Source organism: Rhinoderma darwinii (assembly GCF_050947455.1).
Source record: "Rhinoderma darwinii isolate aRhiDar2 chromosome 3 unlocalized genomic scaffold, aRhiDar2.hap1 SUPER_3_unloc_4, whole genome shotgun sequence".
In the NCBI taxonomy this organism is placed as follows: Eukaryota; Metazoa; Chordata; class Amphibia; order Anura; family Rhinodermatidae; genus Rhinoderma; species Rhinoderma darwinii.
In genome coordinates, this window is record NW_027461747.1 from 312,054 (window position 1) to 339,350 (window position 27,297).

Consider the following 27,297-nt stretch of genomic DNA (forward strand, 5'->3'; position numbering starts at 1 on the left):
CTCCATTGTTTTTTTGCGCTTCGTTTTTATGGAATTCACTGTGCAATTAAAACAACATGTTTACTTTATTTTGTGGGTCAATACAATTATAGTAATACCAAATATATATAGTTTTTTTTTATCTGACTAATGTTTACTAGTCCCCCTAGGGGACTTGAACCAGCGATTGTTAGATATATCATGATTCTGATAGGCTTCTATTAAGCCCTTAATAGGAGAACAAAGATGGCGGACCTGGGGACCTTCATTAGGCCCCCAGGCAGCCATTGCAAACATCGCCACCCCGTAATTGCAATGAGCTGTTAGAGGGGGTCGCCACCCTCTTTCTAACGATTTAAACACTGCGGTCGCTATTGAGAGAGGCATTTAACGAGTTAAACGAGCGGGATCGCGCTCAAGCGCGATCCTGCTGGTTACTCTGAAGTGTCGGCTGTAACATACAACCGACATCCGCATCGCATGGAGCGGGTTCACTCTTTGGCGTATGAATATGTCAAATGTTGGCAAGGGGTTAAAACTGGGATCTGGACATTAACATCTGTATCTTCATGAGGGCATTAAAGTTGAGCAACTAAAGTGTTACTTCCTGGTCTTTTGAGAAGCGAGTCAGAAGGATACAGTAAAGGTATTTATCAAGGTTCCATGGTGTAATGGTTAGCACTTTGGACTCTGAATCCAGCGATCCGAGAGGGTGGAACCTGGCGTTTGTTATTTCTTTGACCTTCTATAATATGAAAACAAATGATATAATTAGTTAAGGAGGTGGCTGTGCATGTGCCACTTTCTCCTTTATAGTTTATATGTTATTTGCAAGTGCAAATATGGCAAATATGGCAAGTACAGACGTAAAGAATAAAACACAACACTACTGTAACAAATCCTCGTTAGTATAGTGGTGAGTATCCCCACCTGTCACGCGGGAGACCGGGGTTCAATTCCCCGACGGGGAGGTTTGTCCTTTTCATCCACCTGAATATAATAAACAGAGTTTTTAAAAAAAAATGTCGTAACCAAACATCACCAAACATATATATTTTGTGACAATAAATTTCCTTTATAAAATTCACTTACAACATGGAGTACAGGAAAAATTTAGCATTTTACACGTCAAAGAATTGACCCGACTTTCTATTTACACAACGCATTTTTAAATTACGCTCATGTAAAAAAAACACAGGATGTACTTATGGCCAGTGGCGTAACTATCGCCGTAGCAGCCGTAGCGGCTGCTACGGGGCCAACGGCATGAGGGGGCCCATGTCGCCCGCCGGCACGGGCCCCCACCATGGCCGGAGGCTCTGCTACAGCGCGACGCCTCTTAACACTACGGCAGAGCAGGGAGGTATCTCCCCGCTCTGCCATTAAACAAAAGACATGTATCCCCTATCCACAGGATAGGGGATACATGTGTGATCGCTGGCAGCGATAGGGAGAACGAAGGACTGAAAGTCCCCTGAAGTTCTCCATCACAAACCTCGGACTTCCGGGGTCTGTGTCGGCAGCTCCGTAGAAATGAATGGAGCGCTTGTGCGCATGCGCAACCAGAGCTCCTTTCATTTTTATTGAGCTGCGCAGACGCCGGAAGTCAGAGGTTAGTCATGGAGAACTTGGGGGACTTTCAGTCCCCCGTTCTCCCTATCGCTGCCAGCGATCACACATGTATCCGCATTGTATGTCGCATTTTTTTGGGGGGTTGTGGTCGCTGTATGGCGTTCCCTACAGGGGGGGGGGCTGTATAGCGTTCCCTACAGGGGGGAGCTGTATGGCGTTCCCCACAGGGGGGGGCTGTATGGCGTTCCCTGCAGGGGGGGCTGTATGGCGTTCCCTACAGGGGGGGCTGTGTGGCGTTCCCTACAGGGGGGCTGTGTGGCGTTCCCTACAGGGGGGCTGTGTGGCGTTCCCTACAGGAGGGGGCTGTATGGCGTTCCCTGCAGGGGGGGGCTGTATGGCATTCCCTGCAGGGGGGGCTGTATGGCGTTCCCTGCAGGGGGGGCTGTATGGCGTTCCCTGCAGGGGGGCGATGTGGCGTTCCTTACAGGAGGGGGCTGTATGGCGTTCCCTGCAGGGGGGGCTGTATGGCGTTCCCTGCAGGGGGGGCTGTATGGTGTTCCCTGCAGGGGGGCTATATGGTGTTCCCTACAGGGGGGGCTGTATGGCATTCCCTACAGTGGGGGCTGTATGGCGTTAGCAGAAGCCGGAAGTCAGAGGTTAGTCATGGAGAACTTGGGGGACTTTCAGCCCCCCGTTCTCACTATCGCTGCCAGCGATCACACATGTATCCGCATTGTATGTCGGATTTTTTTGGGGGGTTGGGGTCGCTGTATGGCGTTCCCTACAGGGGGGGCTGTGTTGCGTTCCCTACAGGGGGGGCTGTGTGGCATTCCCTACAGGGGGGGCTGTGTGGTGTTCCCTACAGGAGGGGGCTGTATGGCGTTCCCTGCAGGGTGGGGGGCTGTATGGCGTTCCCTGCAGGGGGGCTGTATGGCGTTCCCTGCAGGGGGGGGCTGTTTGGTGTTCCCTGCAGGGGGGGCTATATGGTGATCCCTACAGGGGGGGGGATGTATGGTGTTTCCTACAGGGGGGGCTGTATGGCATTCTCTACAGTGGGGGCTGTATGGCGTTAGCGCCATACAGCCCCCCCTGTAGATAACGCCATACAGTCCCCCCTGTAGATAACGCCATAGAGCCCCCTGTAGGGAACGCCATACAGTCCCCCCTGTAGATAACACCATACAGTCCCCCCTGTAGATAACGCCATACAGTCCGCCCTGTAGATAACGCCATACAGTCCACCCTGTAGATAACGCCATACAGTCCCCCCTGTAGATAACGCCATACAGTCCCCCCTGTAGACAACGCTATAGAGCCCCCCTGTAGGGAACGCCATAGAGCCCCCCTGTAGGGAACGCCATACAGTCCCCCCCTGTAGATAACTCCATACAGTCCCCCTGTAGATAACGCCATACAGTCCCCCCTGTAGATAACGCCATACAGCCCCCTCTGTAGATAACTCCATACCGTCCCCCATGTAGATAACGTCTTACAGCCCCCCCTGTAGATAATGCCATACAGACCCCCCTGTAGATAACGCCATACAGACCCCCTGTAGATAACGCCATACAGACCCCTCTGTAGATAACTCCATACAGTCCCCCCTGTAGATAACGCCATACAGTCCCCCCTGTAGATAACACCATACAGGCCCCCCTGTAGATATCTACAAAGGGGGCTGTATGGCGCTATCTACAGAGGGGTCTGTATGGTGTTCTCTAAAGGGGGGACTGTATGGAGTTATCTACAGAGGGGTCTGTATGGCGCTATCTACAGAGGGGGCTGTATGGCGTTCTCTACAGGGGGGACTGTATGACGTTATCTATAGGGGGGGCTGTATGGCGTTATCTACAGGGGGGACTCTGTATGGCGTTATCTACAGGGCGGGCTGTATGGTGTTATCTACAGGGGGGCTGTATGGTGCTATCTACATGGGGGGGCTGTATGGCGTTATCTACAGGGGGGCTGTATGGTGTTATCTACAGGGGGGACTGTATGGAGTAATCTACAGGGGGGGGACTGTATGGCGTTCTCTACAGGGGGGCTCTATGGCGTTATCTACAGGGGGGACTGTATGGCGTTATCTACAGGGGGGACTGTATGGCGTTATCTACAGGGGGGACTGTATGGCGTTATCTACAGGGGGGCAGTAAAAAAGGCACTATCTACAAGGGGGGGTTGTGTAACACCCAGGGGAGGGGGGGGGCCCAGTCAAAAGTTTGCTATGGGGCCCAGTCTTTCCTAGTTACGCCCCTGCTTATGGCGCTCTTTCCCATTGATTTGAATGGGAAGCTTAATCAAGCGATTTTTGAGGCGTATTTCGGCGTGTAAAATGCACCTTATTACTTGTCAAAAAAACGCTGTGTGAACACTCCATTTCATTTCAAACACTGCTATAAAACCTGTATACCTTCATATAACCTCACACACCTCCATAAATTCAGTTAAAATCTGGGTGGGACCTGATTTTTTTTTTTTTTTAAATGACCAGCCAAAAGACACATTTTTTTAACCCCTTCAGGGACTGAGCCAGTTTAGAGCTTTATGACGAAGCCAGATTTGTGTTATTAAAAATAGTTATTAAATCGTACCTCTATACCAGATGAAATATAATACTGTTACTGAACACAACTCATTATTATAAGACCAATATTACCAATAATAACACAATATAAGGTCCAAATAATAGAACCAAACCATAACCATATAGTGACTAAATAATACCCCTATACTGTTACTGAATATTACTGCCACACCATAACCACAAAGGGACTGAATAATACCCCCATACTGTTACTGAATAATGACATCACACCATAGCCACATAGTGACTGAATAATACCCCTGTACTGTTACTGAATAATACCGCCTCACCATAACCACATAGTGACTGAATAATACCCCCATACTGTTACTGAATAATACCGCCACACCATAACCACAGAGTGACTGAATAATACCCTATACTTTTACTGAATAATACCGCCTCACCATAACCACATAGTGACTGAATAATACCACCATACTGTTACTGAATAACACCGCCACACCATGTTTAATTAAACAGCACTGGATCAAATTCTACAGTTTTTGCTGGGTTTGTACCGTGTGCTGCCACGTGAATCCGTGCGCAGTCCAAATCTGGACATACATACTGGTGAGCTGGAGGAATCCTTCTATATTTTCTAATACCACCATGCTGTTACTGAATAATACCGCCACACCATAACCACATAGTGACTGAATAATACCCCCATACTGTTACTGAATAATACTTCCGCACCATAACAACATAGTGACTGAATCATACCCTCATACTGTTACTGAATAATACCCCCATACTGCTACTGAATAATACCTCCACACCATAACCACATAGTGACTGAATAATTCTACCATACTATTACTGAATAATACTGCCACACCATAACCACATAGTGACAGAATAATACTTCCATACTGTTACTGAATAATACCGCCACACCATAGCCACATAGTGACTGAATACCCCCGTACTGTTACTGAATAATACCCCCTTGTGTATAGTGCCACACAACCCCTCCTTGTATAAAGAGCCACACAGCCCCCTTGTATACAGTGCCACACATCAATAAGCACCTTTCAAGCATGGAAGCGGTGCGATGACATCATGGCGCCGCTAGCGTAATTGAAAGGCTCTGATTGGCGGGGCAAGTCATTTTGCTCCGCCATTCAACGTCATTGTAATGCGCCTAATGGTCGGGCACAGAACGTGCCCGTCTATCCAGCGCTAATGCTTGTATTTGTATCTGCGTGCTATAGATGCAGAAACAATTACTGCAAGAGGGGGTGGCAGTCGCTAGCACCGGGGCCCCCTCCGGTGCTAGCAACGCCCCCCGGCATGAGAGGGCATGTGTTGCCCGGCCAATACAAATTAAAGCCTCGGCGGCGTGGGCCCCGTAGTAGCGTCGCTACCGCTGTAGAAGCCATAGCGGCTGCTAGCCGTGCCACCAGGCATATAGGGTGCGTGTTGGTGGGCGGTACAGGGCCTCAAGCCTGGGCCCTGTAGCAGCCGCTATGGCTGCTACAACGGTAGTTATGCCACTGGGCAATTGCCCAGTTTGCTCCCACCTAACGCCGGCCCTGTTGGTGACTAGCAGAAAGGAGCACAAAGCAAATGATGAAGATCTGGTAAGGCTCTTAGAAGATATCTACAGAGTCTGAAGACATCCTGTGTACTTTGTACTATAAAGAGGAGAGTGAACGTTAGGTGTACATATTTTTGAGGGGAAGAGCTGTTAATACCATATAAAGTAGAATGACAAATAATTGTGTATATTGATGAGAAACAGAAAGTGACAGAAAATTGTGTACGGAGTTACAACACAAATATCTCAACCATGAAGCAACATCATATAACCAACTGATGGCACCAGTACTGGAGGCATTTTGTGTCTGGCACATTATTGTACTGTGGGGCTGTATGAGTTCTATTTTATGCAGTGTATGGGAGCAATTCAGGGAAAACTGTTTGGCTGGGTTCACACACACTATTTACGGACGTAATTCGGGCGTTTTAGCCCCGAATTACGTCCAAAAATGTGGCTCAAAAGCGTCGGCAAACATCTGCCCATTCATTTGAATGGGTCTTACGATGTTCTGTGCCGACGGTCATTTTTTTTACGCGCCGCTGTCAAAAAGCGGCACCGTAATTTTAGCTGTAATGGACGCTGCCGTGTGAACATACCCGTAGGGCCTGCCGGAATGGTGACGAACGGAAAGCATTAGCGATGTTTCCGTCACCATTGAGCTCAATGGTGACTGAAACGGAAGCTGTGCTGTCACTCTCACTTTCCGTTGCGGGGTTCACCCGACGGAACCATCCGACGGAACCCCGGAACGGAAATGTGAACAGGCCCTTACTGTGTTATGTCTTGTGTAGATCTTGACCATCAGTTTTATCCAGAATGCTTCTATTCCATCTAAGATATTTATTGCATATCCACAAGATATTCCATAAATGTCTGATCAGTTCAGCACTTCAGAGAGGAGACAAGTTAGAAAGGTGGCTGATGATATATTATTATCCTACAATGTCACATTTGAGACACGTGGGAGATTTAGAAGACTATGCAAGTTGGGAAGTCAATCAGACCTCAGTTTGCCTCATATGCAGCGAATCTTGAACACTCAGTGGTTTCAAAACTGGGGTCTGATCATGAACATCTATATCTTCATGAGGGCATTAAAGAGACTCTATCACCACATTATAAGTGCCCTATCTCCTACATAAGGAGATGGGCACTATAATGTAGGTAACAGCAGCAGGGGCGTAGCTAAAGGCTCATGGCTCCCGATGCAAAAGTTTTTATTGTGCCCCCCACCGCAAAATTCTCATGGCCGACGGTCCGCAGCTTTCAGCTGCATCGCTGGGTCTCCTAAGTGACCCAACAATGCAGCACTAGCAGCTGCGGGCGTCACTAAGAACTTAAAATGTCAGGGGAAATAGCCCCAATACATATGTGTCCGTCCTAAAAAAATGTATGTGTGTATAGGAGACAGTATATCTATAGCACTACAACCCCATCAACTATGGATAGGATTAGATACATTGGCTCAGCAGACAGTATCACACGATAGAATTAGATACAGTGGCCCAGCAGACAGTATCACACATGATAGGTTTAGATATAAGGCCCAGCAGACCGTATCACACATGATGGGATTAGATACATAGCTCAGCAGAGAGTATCACACGATAGGATTAGAGACAGGGGCCCAGCAGGCAGTATCACACATAATAGGATTAGATATAAGGCCCAGCAGACCGTATCACACATGATGGGATTAGATACACAGCTCAGCAGACATTATCACACATGATAGGATTAGATACACTGGCTCAGCAGACAGTATCACACATGATAGGATTAGATATAAGGCCCAGCAGTTTCACACATGATGGGGTTAGATAAACAGCTCAGCAGACAGTATCACACATGATAGGATTAGGTACAGTGGCTCAGCAGACAGTATCACACATGATAGGATTAGCTATAAGGCCCAGCAGACAGTTTCACACATGATGGGATTAGATACATTGGCTCAGCAGACAGTATCACACATGATAGGATTAGATACAGTGGCTCAGCAGACAGTATCACACATCATTAGATATAAGGCCCAGCTTGCTGACATTGCGGCGACAGCACTGGACGCAGGAAAGGTAAGAATAATAATTTGGTTCTTTATGTGTTACTGATTATTTTTGTGTGTTTGTGTTTTTTTACAAAATCGGTTGTTGGACTACTTCAATGACAGCGTTTTTTTATTCTCAATAAAATGGTTAATGGGGGTTGTTTTTTTATTTCAATAAAATATTTTTTCTATGTGCTTGAATTTTTTTAAACGTTATTATCACCGCCTTAGTAATGGCCGCTGGCTGATTGACAACCCCCATTACTAAGGCGGGGCTTAATGTTAGCAGGTGCAGAGGCTATCACTAACCCCCATTATTACCTCGGTACCCACCGCCACCAGGGGTACTGGGAAGAGCCGGGTACGAACCAGTACCCGACCATCTGTAGTGACGGTCAGGCACCGGGTCGGCCTCAGGCTGGTAGTATTAGGCTGGGGAAGGCCAAAAACAGTGGCCCTTCCCACCCTGGTTTAGCTTTAGTATTTTTACTTTAGACCAAGTGGGCGTTGTACAGAGGAGTGTATGACGCTGACCAATCAGCGTCATACACTTCTCTCCATTCATTTACTCAGCGCATAGTGACACTGCGTTGTTCACTATGTGCTGTCTTATACTGACATATTAATGTTACTGAAGTGTTTAGACAGTGAATAGACGTTCCTTCCAGACAGGACGGGATGTCTATTCACAATCCCGGCACTTCGCTAACTTTTCTGTGGTACTTACAGCAGAGCAAAGCGTAACATCGCTGTAACCTGTCATTTACAGCGTGATCTCGCAAGATTACGCTTGCTCTGCTGTAAGTACCACAGAAACGTTAACGAAGTGCCGGGATTGTGACTAGACATCCCGTCCTGTCTGGAAGGAATATCTATTCACTGTCAAAACACTTCAGTAACGTTAATCTATCAGTATAAGACAGCACATAGTGAACAACACAGTGTCACTATGCTCTGACTAAATGAATGGAGAGAAGTACATGACGCTGATTGGTCAGCATCATACACTCCTCTGTACAACGCCCACTTGGTCTAAAGTAAAAACACGCCCACTTGGGCATTAAGAAACGAATTAGCATATAGCTAAAATCACTCCTAACATGGTAAAAATAGATTGCTTTTCTAAATAAAAAGCACTGCTGTCACCTACATTATAGCGCCGATCATATTATGTAGGAGATAGGGCACTTATAATGTGGTGACAGTCTCTTTAAAGTTGAACAACTAAAGGGTTACTTCCTGGTCTTTCGAAAAGGGAGTGAGTTGCATACAGAAAAAGCATTTATCAAGGTTCCATGGTGTAATGGTTAGCACTCTGGACTCTGAATCCAGCGATCCGAGTTCAAATCTCGGTGGGACCTGGCTTTTTTTTTCCTTGACCAGACTTCTATATTATGAAAACAAATGACATTCTTAGTTAGAGAGGCCCCTTTGAATGTGCCACTTTCTCCTTTATAGTTTATATGAGTTATGACATGCCCAGAATGCATGTGCACATATGGCAAATAGAATAAATCCCTGCATCAACTTCCCAACTCCACTATATAGTTCTCATACCCTGTAATATAATGAGAAGAATAACACACAGACATCTTGTAACAATTCCTGTCATGCGGGAGACAGGGGTTCTGCGACAGGGAGGTTTTTCTATTCATATACATAAATATAATAAACAGAATTGCGAAACAAAAACGTGTCGTAACAGCAAAAAAAAATATTTTGTTTTACCAGAAAGTTTTCTATTTTGTGACAATAAAATTCCTTCATAACCTTCACTTACAACATTAACTACAGGAACATTTGGAGCATTTTACACATCAAAGAATTGACCTGACTTTCTTTTTACATGATGCGTTTTTTAATTACGCTCGTGTAAAAAAAAGCATGACATACTTATGGCGCGCATTCCCATTGATTTGAATGGGAAGCTTAATCAAGCGCTTTTTGAGGCGTATTTCAGTACGTAAAACACACCAAATTACTGGTCAAATAAACGCTATGTGAACAAGGCCTTAAAGGGGTATTCCGGAACTAAAAAATTACATTTATTTAAATAAAACAATGAAAAAGATATAACTTTCCAATGTACTTACGTTTCATCAGATGGCTGTAGCGTCGTATATCCTCCTCCGTCGCCGTCCCCTTAGCAATGCAAAATCTGCACTTCCTGTGCAGACCCGTCCATTTGGTCTTCTGCCTTGCTTCCGGTTTCCGGCTTTCACACTGTACGGTTACGTCAAAAATGACGTAACCGTACCACGTGCTTCTTTATTGAATTAGAGCATGCGTGGTGAACACACTCCACCGCGCATGCTCTGTGAAATTATGTGGCTGCGTCTTCAGCGGCCGTGTATATTACACTGCGCATGCGCAAGGTTGAAGGTGTGTAGCGGTGTGTATACGAAGTTGCAGGAATAACGGCCGTTTCGGCCGTCTTCCCGACAGGTGCAGGAGCTGTGACAGCTGCTGTCTCGTACAGCAGCTGCCGCAGCTCCTACAGCGGGGACCGATCGCTGTGTCCCCGCTGTCTAACCCCTTAAAAGCCGCGTTCTATAGAGATCGCGGGTTTTTAGGGGTTAAGTTACCATCGCCTGCCTGCTACACGATAGCGGCCGGCGATGGTTACTATGGCAACCGGACACCAAACAAAGGCGTCCGGCTATGCCATCGACGGAAGCCTAGTGGGTCCTGACAAAGTCAGGACCCACTATGCTTGCTGTCAGTGAATAGCTGACAGTTCTAATACACTGCACTACGGATGTAGTGCAGTGTATTAGAATAGCGATCAGGGCCTCCTGCCCTCAAGTCCCCTAGTGGGACAAAGTAATAAAGTAAAAAAAAAAGTTAAAAAAGATGTGTAAAAATAAGAAATTAAAAGTTAAAAAAATCCCCCTTTTTTTCCCTTATCAGTCCTTTTTTATTAATAAAAATATATAAATAAACGATACATAATTGGTATCGCCGCGTCCGTAACGGCCTGAACTACAAAATTATTTCGTTATTTATCCCGCGCGGTGAACGCCGTAAAAGAAAATAATAATATACCGTACCAAAATCACAATTGTTTGGTCACTTCACCTCCCAAAAAATGTATTAAAAATAGATCAAAAAGTTGCATTTACCGAAAAATGGTCCTGATGGAAACTACAGTTCGTTACGCAAAAAATAAGTCCTCGCACGGCTTTATTGATGGAAAAATTATAAAGTTCTGGCTCTTAGAATAAGGTAACAAAAAGTGAATGATTTTTTACAAAACGTATTTTATTGTGCAAACGCCATAAGACATAAAAAAACTATAAACATCTGGTGTCACCGTAAGGCCGAGTTTACACGAGCGTGTGCGTTTTGTGCAAGCAAAAAGCGCGGCGTTTTGCGTGCGCAAAAAGCACTTAACAGCTCCGTGTGTCAGCCCTTTATGATGCGCGGCTGCGTGCTTTTCGCGCAGCCGCCATCATTATGACACTCCGTTTGGATGTTTGTAAACAGAAAAGAACGTGGTGCTTTTCTGTTTTCATTCATCCTTTACAGTGCTGTTGCGTGAATCACGCGCGTCCCACGGAATTGCTTCCGTGCGACATGCGTGGTTTTCACACACCCAATGACTTCAATGGGTGCGTGATGCGCGAACAGCGCACAAATATAGGACGTCGTGCGTTTCACGCAGCGGACATACGCTGCGTGAAAATCACGTACCTGTCTGCACGGCCCCATAGAGTAACATAGGTCCCTGCGACGCGCGTTGCAAAAACGTATAATACGCTCGTGTAAATGAGCCCTAATCGTATCGCCCCATAGAATAAAGTGAATATGTCATTTATAGCGCACGGTGAACGCTGTAACAAAAATAGAATTAAAAAACAATAGAATTGCTGTTTTTTAGTCACCACGCCACTTAAAAATAGAATAAAAACTGATCAAAAAGCTGCATGCACCCCAAGAAAACTACAATGTATTCCTCAAGTGGTCTAGTTTCCAAAATGGGATCACCTTTTGGGGGTTTCCACTATTTTGGTACCACAAGACCTATTCAAACCGGACATGGTGCCTAATAAAAAGGCGGCCTCAAAATCCACTAGGTGCGCCTTTGCTTCTGAGGCCGGTGCTTCAGTCCATTACCGCCCGAGGGCCACATGTGGGATATTTCTACTGCAGAATCTGGACAATAAGTATTGAGTTGCGTTTCTCTGGTAAAACATTTTGTGCATAAACTTTCTAAATGCTGTTGTGAATACTTTGAGGGGTCTAGTTTCTAAAATGTCGTGTTTCATAGGGGTGTCTAATATATAGGCCCCTCAAAGCCACTTCAGAACTGAACTGGAAGCCCAAAAAAAATAATTAGGCAATACTTCGCTTCTATACGAACTAGTTAGCGATTCACAGTGTGATGAAGTAAGGGGAAGCAGCGCTTATACGAGCGGTGCACCCCCTTCAAACAGCCGATGACTTTTCAGTTCACAGGTAGCAGAGTTACATGATGGGGAATTTGTTTTCCTGTTGTGTAACTCTGCTACCTGTCAATGGAAAAATCAGCTGCCAGAGTGAAAAATGTTTCCACACAGAGGAGTACCGCAAAGAAACACCTGGGAATCAGACATGATGGACTAACATTTTTCCCTGTGGTGGATGACTTTTCAGTTGACAGGTAGCAGAGTTACATGAAGGGGAATTATTTTTCATCGATGGCTAGTTAGGAGCGCTGCTTCCCTTTAGTTTTTTCTTGCTCACTGTGAATCTCCGACACAGGATGCAGCGGCGATCCACAGGTATTGCTCCTTTTATCCCAATTCACATGTTAGAATTCAATTTTTTTTATTTTATATATATATATATATATATATATATATATATATATATATAATACAGTATTTAAAGCTAAGACTGTATAAACAGTTAATATACATTTAGAAAACGTATAATTATAAAGACCAAACTTTACGTATCATCATATAGGGTCAGTGTTGTTTAAAAACGCAGATATCCAGTGATTTCAGCTTGTGCTAGCAGTAATAGAATGAGAGCACCAAAATGAAGACTGGGATTGCAGAAGTTAGTAGAGCTGGGTGTAGTAGGCGGAGCAAGTGCACTGCTGCATGCACATTGCATGCTGGGACTAGAGCAGTGCATGCAGGGAGGAGAAACACAGGAAGAGAAGAGGAATGAACTTACTGAGCAAAACAAACCTCTCCAGGTAAACAATAGGGAGTAATGTTACTAAAACCATTTATTATCAAGAAAAAGCTAGACAGAGTGCACTAATATATTAATAGAGGAACATTGCATTGATTTAAAAAATAAAAAAAAGTATTGGAAAACCCCTTTAAGGCTACCCACTCCATTTAATCTCAAACATCACAAAAAAAAAAACATTATACCTCCATATAACCTCACACACCTCCATATATTCAGTTAAAATCTTGGTGGGACCTTTTTTTCTTCTCCAATGACAAGTCTTGTATATTATGAAAACAAAAGACGAAATTAGTTTAACCTCTTCAGGACTGAGCCATTTTAGAGCTATATGACGAAGTCAGATTTTTTAAATCTGGTATGTGTCACTTTAGCTGAGAATAACTCGCTGACGGTTTTAGATATTTAAGTAATTCTAATATTGTTCTTTCATTGCATATTGTACTGCGCTACTGACTCTGCCAAAATAAAACCCGGAAACCTTACGGAACGGAGACAAATGGAAACCATTTGCAACGGAAGCATTACCATTGAAATCAATGGCAATGCAAATGGAATTGATGGTTTCCACCGAGGAAAACGTCTGACGGAACCCATCAACAGAAACCAAATGCTGATGTGAGCACACCCTTAGGCCCCATGCACACGAATGTGCTTTTGCGGCCGCAATTCCCCCGAAAACACACGTGAGAATTGAAGCCTCATTCATTTCTATGGGCCTATGGACACAACCATGGTTTTCACGGTCCGTGCATGGACCGCAGAAAGAACGGACATGTCTTATTACGGCCTTGTTCTGCAGTCCAGGCTCATAGAAAATAATGGCCGTGGCAATGTGCAAGCGCCCGTGATTTTCGGGCAGCCTGCGGGTGACACTCCACGGCCAGCCAACCCGAAATTCACGGCCGTGCACATGGCTACGGTCGTGTGCATGAGGCCTTACTGTATCAATAATGCAGACAATTCAAAAAGCTGTATGCAGTGAACTGCATCGCTGATTTCTAGCACATCGAGTAGTGTTGTAAGCCCCAAAGCATATGTCCCCCCTCTCACACAAAAAAAATTATCTATATACATTGTGACAACTTGGGGTAAGTTAGCTCACAGGATCGCCATCACCATATGGATACTGAATAATACCGCCACATCATAACCAAATAGTGACTTACTAATACCACCATATGGTTACTGAATAATACCGCCACATCATAACCACATAGTGACTTAATAATACCACCATATGGTTACTGAATAATACCACCACATAGTGACTTAATAATACCACCATATGGATACTGAATAATACCGCCACATCATAACCACATAGTAACTTAATAATAACACCATATGGTTACTGAATAATACCGCCACATAGTGACTTAATAATACCACCATATGGTTACTGAATAATACCACCACATCATAACCACATAGTGACTTAATAATAACACCATATGGTTACTGAATAACACCGCCACATCGTGACTTAATAATACCACCATATGGATACTGAATAATACCGCCACATCATAACCACATAGTGACTTACTAATACCACCATATGGTTACTGAATAATACCGCCACATCATAACCACATAGTGACTTAATAATACCACCATATGTTTACTGAATAATACCGCCACATAGTGACTTAATAATACCACCATATGGATACTGAATAATACCGCCACATCATAACCACATAGTGACTTACTAATACCACCATATGGTTACTATATATTACGGCCACATCATAACCACATAGTAACTTAATAATAACACCATATGGTTACTGAATAATACCGCCACATAGTGACTTAATAATACCACCATATGGTTACTGAATAATACCACCACATCATAACCACATAGTGACTTAATAATAACACCATATGGATACTGAATAATACCGCCACATAGTGACTTAATAATACCACCATATGGATACTGAATAATACCGCCACATCATAACCACATAGTGACTTACTAATACCACCATATGGTTACTGAATAATACCGCCACATCATAACCACATAGTGACTTAATAATACCACCATATATTTACTGAATAATACCGCCACATAGTGACTTAATAATACCACCATATGGATACTGATTAATACCGCCACATCATAACCACATAGTGACTTACTAATACCACCATATGGTTACTGTATAATACCGCCACATCATAACCACATAGTGACTTAATAATACCACCACATAGTGACTTAATAATACCGCCATATGGTTACTGAATAATACCGCCTCATCATAACCACATAGTGACAGAATAATACCCCTATAATGTTGCTGAATAATACTGCCACACCATAACCACAAAGTGACTAAATAATACCGTACAGAAAAGGAATTTATGGAGGTTCCATGGTTAGCACTCTGAATTAAGCAATCCTTCTATATTATGAAAACAAATGACAAAATTAGAGCGGTGCATGTGTTACTTTCTCCTTTGTAGTTTATATGAGTTATGACATGCCCAGAATGGATGTGCAAATATGGCAAGAAGAATAAATCACTGCATCAACTTGCCAACTCCAGTATATAGTGCTCATACCCTGTAATATAATGAGAGGAATAACACACAAAGCTCTTGTAACAATTCCTCTTTAATATAGTGGTGAGTATCCCCGCCTGTCACATGCGAGATCGTAATGCATACAGAAAAGGCATTTATCAAGGTTCCATGGTGTAATGGTTAGCACTCTGGACTCTGAATCCAGCGATCCGAGTTCAAATCTCGGTGGGACCTGGCTTCTTTTTTTTTTTTTCTTGATCAGCCTTATATATATTATATTATGAAAACAAATGACATTAGTTAGTTAGAGAGGTGGCTGTGCATGTGCGACTTTTATATACGTTATGTCATGTCCAGAATGCAGAATCCAGTATATAGTACTCATAGCCTGTAATATAATGAGAAAAATAACACACAGACCTCTTGTAACAATTCCTTGTTAGTATAGCGGTGAGTATCTCAATAGAAAGGTATTGCTTGCAATAACTATACTCATAAGTGCAGAATATACCATCTACCCTCAACCGCATACATGTTGCAGGACAGATGATGCACTATTTTAAAACTGGGATCTGACCATGAGCATCTATATCTTCATGAGGGCATTAAAGGGAATGTGTCGCTAGAAATTTTTTTTATTTATTTTTTGTTAAACAGTTAGTGTATAAGTGATTAAACATTGTTCTAATTTTTTCACGAGTCAGGAAATATTATAAATTAGATTCTAATTTATAACTTTTCCCAGTGCTGGTCACTAGATGGAGCAATGGCCAAAATTGCAGCATTGCATGTGGTAAAGCAACCACATTGCTTTATGCTGCAAAATTTGAGAAAACTCACTCGCTCTAGTGAGCTCACAGAATCCCCCCTCCTTTATCCTGGCTAGTGCCAGGAGAAAGGAGGGGATTGAACGGTCAAACCTCCTACACTGTGTGTCGCCATTTTTTGAGCTAACACACAGTGTAGTAGGTTAACATACAGTAGTAATCACATAGTAAAACACGTACATACACAGACCTAACTTACCTGCTCCTGCCGCCGCCGCTCCCTCCGGTCTGTCCGCTGTCTGCTCCCTCCGCTCCAAGTGCACAAGTCCGGAAGTAGTAATCTTACTGTCCGGCCGCGGCTTCCGGTCCACAAGAAAATGGCGCCGGACGTCGCTCGGCCGAAGACCTTCAATTTGGACTGTGTGGGAGCGGCGCATGCGCCGTTCCCACACAGACGGCGTACAGCATAGTGGATGGAACGGGCCCCATTCGCATTCACTATGGGGCTGTATGTGCCGTATTCCATGTCTGTATGTGTCGTTAATCGACACATACAGAGATGGAAAAAAAAAATGGCAACCCCCATAGACAAGAAAAAGTAAAAAAATAAAAAAAAGTAAAACACAAACACACAAATAATTTTTTTTTAAATAAAACACTAAAAGCAAATTTATCTAAAAATGTTTTTTCCGTGACACTGGTCCTTTAAAGTTGAACAACTAAAGTGTTACTTCCTGGTCTTTGGAGTAGGGAGTCAGCTGCATACAGAAAAGGCATTTTTTAAGGTTCCATGGTGTAATGGTTAGCACTCTGGACTCTGAATCCAGCGATCCGAGTTCAAATCTCGGTGGGACCTGGCATTTTTTTTTCTTGCACAGCCTTCTATATTATGAAAACAAATGACATAATTAGTTATAGAGGTGGCTGTGAATGTGCGACTTTCTTCTTTGTAGTCTATGAGTTATGAAATGCCCAGAATGCATGTGCACATATGGCAGGCACAGACAAAAAGAATAACACACAGAGTTCTTGCAGCAATTCCTCGTTAGTATAGTGGTCAGTATCCCCGCCTGTCACGCGGGAGACCGGGGTTCAATTCCCCGACGGGGAGATTTGTCCTTTTCATCCTTTTTGCAGTTACATGTTTTTGAAACAAAAACATGTAACTGCAAAAAAAAAAAAAAGTGTTATATTTTGTACCAAAAAAATTCCCTTATAACATTCATTGACAACATTGACTACAGGAATATTTACACGTCAAATAATTGAGCTGACTTTCTTTTTACACAATGTGTTTTTTAATTACGCTCACACAAGCGCTTTTGTCGCTTCATTTTAGCATCTGGAGGGGGTCTCAGTGCTCGGACCCCCACCAATCAAAACTTCTGACATGTTACTATGACATGTCAGAATCTTGTCAAACGTTTAGTTACCCTTTTGCATGAACAGCCTTATATATTATGAAAACAAAAGACAAAATTTGTTTAACCCCATCAGGACGAAGACAGATATTTTAAATCTGATGTCTCACTTTATCTGAGAATAACTCGCTGATGGTTTTACATATCTAAATCATTTTGACATTGTTTTTTCATCACATATTTTACTTTGTTTTAATGTAAAATTTAGGTCAATATGGTTTACATTCATGTATTAAAAACCGCCAAAAATGGGGGGCGGAGCTTGCCTTGCTGTGTGATAGTCGTTTAATACCGGTGCTCTCTTTATGGTAGACTTAGGGTATGTGCACACACACTAATTACGTCCGTAATTGACGGACGTATTTCGGCCGCAAGTAGTGGACCGAACTCAGTGCAGGGAGCCGGGCTCCTAGCATCATACATATGTACGATGCTAGGAGTCCCTGCCTCTCTGCAGGACAACTGTCCCGTACTGTAATCATGTTTTCAGTACGGGACAGTAGTTCCACGGAGAGGCAGGGACTCCTAGCATCGTACATAAGTATGATGCTAGGAGCCCGGCTCCCTGCACTGTGTTCGGTCCGGTACATGCGGCCGAAATACGTCCGTATATTACGGACGTAATTAGTGTGTGTGCACAAACCCTAAGATACTGATACACCTACTTCCAGGAGAGAACACTTCACTTGGGTAGATGTTGTGAAGGGTTTTTCTTCACCATTTCACGGTCACCAAAGGATTCTGCAATCATCCACCTCTGTTGTCTTCCGTGGACGTCCGGGCCTTTTGGCATTCACAAGATCACCAGTTCGCTGTTTTTTTTTCAACAATGTACCAAAGTGTTGATTTGGCCACTCCTAACATTTATGCTATCCCTCTGATGGATTTCTTCATTTTTTTTCAGCCTAACGATGTTCTGTTTCACTTGCATTGAGAGCTCCTTTGATCTCATGTTGTGGGTTCACAGCCACAGCTTCCAAATGCAAAATCTGGAATCAACTCCAAACCATTTACCTGCTTAATTGATGATGGATTAACGAGGGAATAGCCCATTAAATAGCTTTTGAGATCGTTGTCCAATTTGGTCCCTTAAAAAAGAGGCAGCTACATATTAAAGAGCTGTAATTCCTAAACCGTTCCTCAAATTAGGATGCGAATACCCTCAAATTAAAGCTGAGAGTCTGCACTTTAAGCCCATATTGATTATATAACTATATATTCAATATGTTTTGGTAAACAGCTAAAATGACAAATCTTGTGTCACTGTCCAAATAATTCTGGACCTAACTCTAGTACTCATACCCTGTATGAGAGGAATAACACCCAAAATTCTCAAAGCAATTCCTCTTTAGTATAGTGGTGAGTATCCCCACCTGTCACATGGGAGACCGGGTTATTCCCCGTGAGGGAGCTTTGTCATTTTTATACACCTGAATATACTAAGCAGAATTGTAAAAATGCTGCTAACATGTGCAGGCTCACACTCAAAGCACGATTTCAGAAGCAATAGGTAATAAAGTTGATGACCGAGCAGCTAAAGCTGTGGCTCTACAAGAGCTTGAACTTGGGTATATCAACTAGCAGTGAGCACGGTCAGTCCTGAACTGCTGAGAATCCTCCAGACCCAAGCCCCTCTCACAGAAAAAAAGATATGGATGGAGAAGGGAGTCACACAAGGAGGAGGTACTTGGTCAGTGGGGAACAAATGGTGCTTATCCAGAAGTCTATACGCCATGATAGTACAATTGGTCCACGTGCCTAATCACGTGTTCACGGACGCCATGTGCGCTTTAGTAAATACTGTATGGTGGCACCCGGATTTAATAACATGGCCTCACATTTTTTTCAGGGTTGCATGGTATGTGCACGGCATAAACCAGGTAAGGCAACCAATGTACCAGGTAAATACACCCCCGAAGCTAGACTATACGTTTCAGCGACTGTAGATTGACTACATTCAGCTACCAAAGGTAGGCGTATATGAATACATACTCTTGTGTGATGACCAGTTTTCTGGTTGTTCGGAAGCCTGGTCGGTAAAGGCAGCAAATACAAAAAATATTGGTTAGCAGCGAGGGGCGTAGCTAAAGGCTCATGGGCCCCGATGCAAAGGTTCTTCTTGGGCCCCCTGCCCCCAAACTTCTCATGGCCGATGGCCCGCAGCTTTCAGCTGCATCACTGGGTCTCCTAAGTGATCCAACAATGCAGCACTAGCAGCCAGGGGTGTCACTAAGGACTTAAAACATCAGGGGGAATAGCCCCAAAACATGTGCCCCCCCATAAAAAAAAATAAATTTGTGCGTCTATGAATATGTGCATGTATATATATATATATATATATGAGACAGCATATCTATAGAACTACGACCCTATAGCTATAAATAGGATTAGATACAGCGGCTTAGCAGACAGTAGCACACATTATAGGATTAGATACAGTGGCTCAACAGACAGTATCACACATGATAGGATTTGATACAGTGGCTCAGCAGACAGTATAACACATTATAGGATTAGATATAGGGCCCAGCTCGCTGACATTGCAGCTCCAGCGCTGGACCCAGGAAAGGTAAGTATAAGAATTATTTTCCTTTTTGATGTGTTACTAATTATTTTTGTGTGTTTGTGTTTTTTTACAAGTTCGGTTGTTGGACTACTTCAGATTTGAGGACTACTTCGATAACTGCGTTTTTTTTATTCTCAATAAAATGGATAACGAGGGTTGTGTGTAATTTTTATTTCAATAAAATATTTTATCTGTCTTTGTATTTGTTTAAACTTTATAACTATCAACTTAATAATAGATGCTGACTGATTGACAACGCCCATTACTAAGGGGGGACGACTTATTGTTAGACATGGAGAGGTTAACACTAATCCCCATTATTACCCTGGTACCCAGCACCACCAGGAAGAGCCAGGTACAATCTAGTACCCAACCATCTGTAGTGACGGAGGGCCACTGGGGCGGCCGCAGGCTGGTATTATTAGGCTGGGGAAGGCCCAAAACTGTGACCCTTCCCACCCTGGTAATGCTAGCCTGCTGCTATGTTGTATCTGGCTGGTTATAAAAATGGGGGAACCCCACATCGTGCTGTCCAATTATTTATAAAACAAATGACATGGGTCCCCCCCCCCCATTTTTCATAACCAGCCAGATACAACATAGCCACAGCAGGCTAGCATTACCAGGGTGGGAAGGGCCACTGTTTTTGGCCTTTCCCAGCCTAATAATACCAGCCTGCGGCCGTCCTAATCCCAACCATCACTACAGATAGTCGGGTACTGGATCGTACCCGGCTCTTCCTGGCACCACTGGTGGTAGTGGGTACCGGGGTAATAATGGGGGTTAGTATTAGCCTTTTCACCAGCTAACACTAAGTCCAGCCTTAGTAATGGACGCTGTCAACCTGTCAGTGGCCATTAGAAAGATGGTAGTGATAAAGTAAAAAAAAAAATACAAATACAGAAAATATATATTTATTGAAAAAAAACACCCCCACACAACCCTCATTAACCATTTTATTGAGAATAAAAAAGCCATCATCGAATCCGACATAGTCCAACAACCGAACTTGTAAAGAAAAAATACAAAAAAACAAAACATTAGTAAGGGCCTGTCCACATCACCGCTGCTCTTCGGTTGATGGGTTCCGTCGAGTTAAAGAGGCTCTGTCACCAGATTTTGCAACCCTTATCTGCTATTGCAGCAGATAGGCGCTGCAATGTAGATTACAGTAACGTTTTTATTTTTAAAAAACGAGCATTTTTGGCCAAGTTATGACCATTTTTGTAGTTATGCAAATGAGGCTTGCAAAAGTCCAAGTGGGTGTGTTTAAAAGTAAAAGTCCAAGTGGGCGTGTATTATGTGCGTACATCGGGGCGTTTTTAATACTTTTACTAGCTGGGCGCTCTGAAGAGAAGTATCATCCACTTCTCTTCAGAACGCCCAGCTTCTGACAGTGCAGATCTGTGACGTCACTCACAGGTCCTGCATCGTGTCGGCCACATCGGCACCAGAGGCTACAGTTGATTCTGCAGCAGCATCAGCGTTTGCAGGTAAGATCGACTTACCTGCAAACGCTGATGCTGCTGCAGAATCAACTGTAGCCTCTGGTGCCGACACGATGCAGGACCTGTGAGTGACGTCACAGATCTGCACTGTCAGAAGCTGGGCGTTCTGAAGAGAAGTGGATGATACTTCTCTTCAGAGCGCCCAGCTAGTAAAAGTAATAAAAACGCCCCGATGTACGCACATAATACACGCCCACTTGGACTTTTACTTTTAAACACACCCACTTGGACTTTTGCAAGCCTCATTTGCATAACTACAAAAATGGTCATAACTTGGCCAAAAATGCTCGTTTTTTAAAAATAAAAACTTTACTGTAATCTACATTGCAGCGCCGATCTGCTGCAATAGCAGATAGGGGTTGCAAAATCTGGTGACAGAGCCTCTTTAACCCCTCAACAGAAAGACAAACTAAAACCTCTGCTTCCCTCAGCGTTGATGTCAATGGTGATGGAAACGTTGCTAAAGATTTCCGTTTGTCACCGCTGTGAAAGGGTTCCGTTGTTTTGCATTGTCGACTGCGCTATTGATTCCGCCAAAACAACAGAACCCGTTCACAACGGTGACAAACGGAAACCATTAGCAAAGTTTCCATCACCATTGAGATCAATGGTGATGCAAACGGAAGCTAAGGTTTCCGTTTGCCTTTATGTTGAGGGGTTAACTAGACGAAACCCCTCAACGGAAGGGCAGCAGTGATGTGAATAGGGCCTTAGATACAGGGCCCATGTGCATGTGTGATACTGTTTGTTGGACCCTGTATCTAAGCCTTAGATACAGGGTCCAGCAGACAGTATTCTTATGCAGTATAAGCTGGGGCCCTGTATCTAAGCCTAACACACGGTAGGCTTTAAAGGTTGTCCAGTCCCTAAACATTGATGGCCTATCTTCAGTATAGGCCATCAATAGCTGATGGGTCGGGGTAAGACTCCAGGGACCACCGCCAATCAGCTGTCTTGAAGGGGGTGCAGAGCTCGTACGAGCGCTGCTTCCCCTTCATTTCCCTTACTTGCTCACACTGTGAATCGCTGACACGTCCGTGTCGGTGATTCAGTGTAAGAAAGTGATCGAAATGAAGGGGAAGTAGCGCTTGTACGAGCGGCTGCAACCCCTTCAAAACAGCTGATTGGTGGGTGTCGGACCCCAACCGATCAGCTTCAGCAACACACAAATTAAACTTACCTCCTCTTTGGCCGCAGGTCCTCACTCTATCAAGTGTCGGGATGTTGTGCAAAGCGCATAGTGTCGTGACGTTATGTGCTGCGCACAGCGCTGTGGCGTCAGAACCTCCAATGCGCTCCAGGAAGAGGTGTAAGTACTGTCAGTTACTATAGTAACAGGGGCCCGTGTAGTTTATTACATAGGCCCAGTTACTATAGTAACTTTTCATTGTTGTGGTGCGGGGGACCGTGGGCCCCCCTGGCTTCTTGGCCCGGTCGCAATTGTGACCGCTACGACCCCTATAGTTACGCCACTGTTAGCAGCAATACATTGTTGAGCACAAAGAATTGTCTGCTCAACAATTTTTTTGACACGGTTGTCACAAAAGAACAGCTGGGAAAAATTATATTTCTGACAGACCTGCTGTCTGTACTTGGACCACTGCAGCAGCAGTAAAGTCCGGTACTTGGGGGGTGTTGGAGGTTGGGGCAATCAATTAGATTCAGATGCAGGTGTAACCTGAACATAAACACTGACATACACTAATATTTTTTTCGATACTAAAACTGACTAACACTGATTAAACTACACTGACAAAAATACAATGACTAACTGGCGCTGACTGATTGACAATCCCACACTGACTGACTGATGCTAATTGACTGACACTAACGGACTGACTGACAGACAGTCTGACAAGGACTCACAGATGGTCTGATGCTGACTGACACAGACTAAATTGACACTGAATAACCACTTTTTTTTTATTGTTTTAGGATTTTTTTTCAAAAAACAACTCCCTTATACAATGGGAGAGATCACAGTGGGGGAACTGTGATCAAGGGGTTAACTCTAATTAGCACAACGACTGTACGGGCTCTGATCTCTCTGACTTTTATACACCAACAGAGGAGATCAGAGCCTTTAAACATATTTTCTGCACATCTAATCTCCGATTGGTACGTCTGTACAGACTAACCAATCGAAGCGACCTTCGACAAGGGGTCGCTCTGATTGGTCCCTTGTACTCTGCCTGGAGATAGGCGCAGACGCTCAGTGAAGTTAACCGCCACTGTGGTATATCGCAGCGAGGCGGTTAGCATTTAAAATGGAGACGTAACTGCATGAAGTTACTGCTCACCTGGACATGCAGTTACGTCAAGGTGTGGGAAGGGATCAGCCTGTTAAATTCGCTGAATCACTATTAGCACCACGCTCTAACCAACTGAGCTAACTGCCCATCTATGAGAATTATATAATCTACCCTCAAGCTGCATACATGTTACGGGACAGATTCAGGGCCGCGCCGTTCATGAGTCGCCGCCACCCTCTCCTGCACTATAATTGTACCTGCGTCTTTAGGACAGATACAATTACATGCACAAGTGCTAAATGGCGGAAAATGGACAGTGCCCCGCTACTCAGGGCCCTTCAATGGTGTAAGCAGCACTTTTGTCGTTGAATGACATGGCAAGGCTGACGCAACATTGAAAGGCGCTGATTGACTGAGCAGAAAGACTTGCCCTGCCACTCACCACCTTTTAACGATGCAAGCGGCGCAATTACATCATCGCGGCACAATTACATCACCGCGCCGCTTGCGATGTTGAATGACAGGACAAAGCAGCCTGCCAAGCAGTGCCTTTTAACGAATCAACGTTAAAATGTGCTGAATGGCTGGGCAGAATAAGTTGCCCTAACACTCAGCGCCTTTTAACGACTCAAATGGCACGATGACGTCATCGTGCCGCTTGCGTCGTTCAGCCCCAGCAGACCTCCTCAGTAGAGAGGAGGCCTGCACTGCAAGAGGATGGCACAGGAACGGGTTTAGGTGGGTATGTAAAGTTTTCTTTCTGTTAAACGTGTGAGGGGCTATTTGTGGAGCACTATCTACAGGAGGTGGGGCTATATTTAGAGCACTATCTACAAGGGGTGTGGGCTATATGTGAAGCACTATCTACAGGGGGGCTATATGTGTAGCACTATTTACAGGGGGTGGGGGCTATATGTGGAGCACTATCTACAAGGGGTGGGGGCTATATGTTGAGCACTATCTACAGGGGTTGTGGACTATATGCGGAATACTATCTACAGTGGGGGGCTATATGTGGGGCACTAACTACAGGGGGCTGTATGTGGGGCACTATCTACAGGGGGAACTATGTAGGGCACTCTCTACAGGGGCTCTATGTGGGCCACTGTTTATAGGGGGCTCTCTATATAGGGGCAGCATCTACAGAGGGGACTGTGTGTGTGACACAGGGTATGATGCTATTATAATCAGGGACATGGTGTATGGTTCTATTAGAATTAGAGGTGCAGTGTATGACGCTATTATATTTAGGGGGCACCATAGGGGGCATGTGTGGCACCATTAGAACTTTATCTTCGTTTATAGGTGCAAACATTTTTGAAAAGTCAGAAGCTGAAGCCAAGTTATCATAGAGGTCTGTACCGGATGGAGACGTCACCTGTGAGTCACTTAATGTAAATGTTTATTCTGCCTCTAATAAGTACTGTAGTCACTATATGATCTGTAGCAAGATGATAGGTGGTATGTTTTGTTTTTTTGTGAAGCTGCTAGTGACAAAGAACAGCATTGGGGCTGTCAATCAAGATCTGGGGGGCACCCTGAAAAGATAGAATCGGCCCTGGAAAATTGATATACTGTACTATCCTACAATCTGCTTCTAAGATGAGACACAAGGGAGTTTTAGAAGACTTTGCAAGTTCTGAAGTCAATCAGACCTCGGTTACCTCATATGCAGCCAATCTTGAACATTCAGTGGTTTTAAAACTGGGGTCTGATCATGAGCATCTATATCTTCATAACGGCATTAAAGGTAAACAACTAAAGGGTTACTTCCTGGTCTTTGGAGAAGGGAGTTAGTTGTTTTTTTTTCTTGACCAACCTTCTATATTATGAAAACAAATGTCAAAATTAGTTAGTTAGAGAGGTGGCTGTGCATGTTCGACTTTCTCCTTTGTAGTTTATATGAGTTATGACATGCCCAGAATGCATTTGCAAATATGGCAAGCAGAATAAATTCCTGCATTAACTTGCCATCTCCAGTATATAGTAGTCATACCCTGTAATATAATGAGAGGAATAACACACAAAGCTCTTGTAACAATTCCTCTTTAGTATAGTGGTGAGTATCCCCGCCTGTCACGTGAAAGACCGGAACGCATAAAGAAAAGGCATTTATCAAGGTTTCCGTGGTGAAATGGTTAGCAATCTGGACTCTGAATCCAGCGATCTGAGTTCAAATCGCGGTGGGATCTGATTATTAGTTTTTCTTTAACCCCTTGGAAACATGGTCATATTCAGTTTTTTCATTTTCATTTTTTACGGCGTTGACCAAGCGGCTTAAACAACGCTATACGGTGATAGTTCAGACTTTTACGGACATGGCGATACCAGTTATGTCAATTTTTTTTATTTTTTTTTCACATTACTGTAGGGGAAAAACGGGAAAAGGTTTTTTTTTAACTTTTAATACTTTTTTTTTTTAAACAAAAATAACAAAACTTTATTTAACTGTTTTTACTTTTTTTATTAGTCCCTGTAGGAGACTTGAACCAGCAATCGTTGGATCGCTAGCATAATATACTGCAATACTAATATATTGCAGTATATTGTGATACTGACAGTCTACTTTGAAGCCCTGCAGAGGCAGAGCTTCAAAGGCTATGTGCACACGATAACTGCATTTACGTCTGAAATGACGGAGCGGTTTTCAGTTGAAAACAGCTCCGTAATTTCAGACATAATTGCATGTACTCGTGTTTTGTGAGGCGTCAATTACGGCCGTAATTTGGAGCTGTTCTTCATTGAAATCAATGAAAAACGACTCCAATTACGTCTCAAGAAGTGTCCTGCACTTCTTTTGACGAGCCGTCTTTGTTACACGTCGTCGTTTGACAGCGACGCGTAATGACAGGTCGTCGGCACAGTACGTTGGCAAATCCATTCAAATGAATGGGCAGATGTTTGCCGACGTATTAAAACGCCTCGTTTACGTCTGAAAATAGGTAGTGTGAACCCAGCCAAAGAAGTACAAAGATGGCAGACCTGGAGGCCTTTAGTAAGCCCCCAGGCTGCTATAACAACCATTGTAAAGAGCTGATCGCGCCGCAGGGGAGCGCGATGGTGTGTTTGAGAGGGCGCCCCCCTAATTCTTACAATTTAAATGCGGTGGTCACGTTTGACCACAGCATTTAAGGTGTTAAACAGGCGGAATCAAAGTAAATTTTAATAACGCCCACTTGAGTGAGGTGTCGGCTGTATAGCACAGCCGTCACCCATTGAGTATGGGGCGCGCTCAGCTCTTGAGCGCGCTCCATACATCCCCTTGGCAACAGCAACGTAATAGTACGTGGCATATTGCCAAGTGGTTAAAATGATACTTTTTTTTAG

The 27,297-nt window shown here is 43.9% G+C and overlaps 5 non-coding genes across 5 annotated transcripts; all 5 read left to right on the forward strand.

Moving 5' to 3' along the window:
* The first annotated feature begins 878 nt into the window (after positions 1–878).
* Positions 879–950, forward strand: TRNAD-GUC (transfer RNA aspartic acid (anticodon GUC)). Its single transcript has one exon. It is a non-coding gene; the product is annotated as a tRNA-Asp (tRNA).
* An 8,067-nt stretch (positions 951–9,017) lies between these two features.
* Positions 9,018–9,089, forward strand: TRNAQ-CUG (transfer RNA glutamine (anticodon CUG)). Its single transcript has one exon. It is a non-coding gene; the product is annotated as a tRNA-Gln (tRNA).
* Positions 9,090–15,618: 6,529 nt separating this feature from the next.
* On the forward strand, positions 15,619–15,690 carry TRNAQ-CUG (transfer RNA glutamine (anticodon CUG)). Its single transcript has one exon. It is a non-coding gene; the product is annotated as a tRNA-Gln (tRNA).
* A 1,317-nt stretch (positions 15,691–17,007) lies between these two features.
* TRNAQ-CUG (transfer RNA glutamine (anticodon CUG)) lies at positions 17,008–17,079 on the forward strand. Its single transcript has one exon. It is a non-coding gene; the product is annotated as a tRNA-Gln (tRNA).
* Positions 17,080–17,262: 183 nt separating this feature from the next.
* On the forward strand, positions 17,263–17,334 carry TRNAD-GUC (transfer RNA aspartic acid (anticodon GUC)). The gene has a single exon. It is a non-coding gene; the product is annotated as a tRNA-Asp (tRNA).
* Positions 17,335–27,297: the final 9,963 nt, after the last annotated feature.